The following is an 892-nucleotide window of genomic DNA, read 5'->3' on the forward strand; positions in this document are numbered from 1 at the left end:
GACTTTGTGAGCCCTGGCGAAGAATTTCTTTAGAGAGGCCGTGTGTTGGAAAGAGTCAGGGTCATAAATGTATATCCTACAATAGGCTTTTCAGCCCTCGCCGCCATTGAAATTCGTCCTGGGTAGGCCTAACCACCAAACCCCGACCCTTGCTGCCGATCTTTGCGTTTAACTTCTGCTAATTGGAATCTAATGAACAACCGAAGGTCAAAATCGGTTAATTAATGTCAATTACCTTAAAGACCTATCATCCCCAGCGTGAGTCACCCAAACTGGCGGGCTGTGTAATCTTGGCGGAGCGGGAGGGAGAGGGTCGTAGGAGGGAAGGGCGGGAGTAATTTAATTAGTTCAATATCTTCTACTTAAGAGCTGTAACCTAGAACCTAGATGGAGGGTCAGGCATCGCGGGTGAGGGCACGGAGGAAGAGGAGGGTTAGGCTCCTGCTGCATGGGAGCTCTGGCACTAAAACCCTTAAATGGCGGGTCAGGCACTGGTGCGTGGAAAAGCGAGCTCTAACATCAGCTCATGAAAAGGTCATGTACATAATACCGATAGATGGAGGGTCAGGCGTTGACACCAGGCTTAGGAATATAAAGGCTAGTGTCTGGATAAGTGCGAGGCATGTCTGTTGATATGCAAAGAATCGCGTCAGGAGATATGAGGGGCAGTGCAAAAGGACGTGAGAGGAATTAATGAGCGACATGAGGCGTGGCGTGTCTCGACCCTCGCTCGCTCGCCTCATTCTTCCATGAGTTCGTTCCCCTCCTCTCATCAATTTCAGCCTCTGTTATTATCTTCTCTCTCCCTCTTTATTTAGCCATTCCTAACCTTGTTCGACTTATTTATCTTTATCCTTCGGGCCCCGTCGCTCTCCCCTCTCGACATCACCCA

The sequence above is a fragment of the Penaeus monodon genome, chromosome 21 (assembly GCF_015228065.2).
Source record: "Penaeus monodon isolate SGIC_2016 chromosome 21, NSTDA_Pmon_1, whole genome shotgun sequence".
In the NCBI taxonomy this organism is placed as follows: domain Eukaryota; kingdom Metazoa; phylum Arthropoda; class Malacostraca; order Decapoda; family Penaeidae; genus Penaeus; species Penaeus monodon.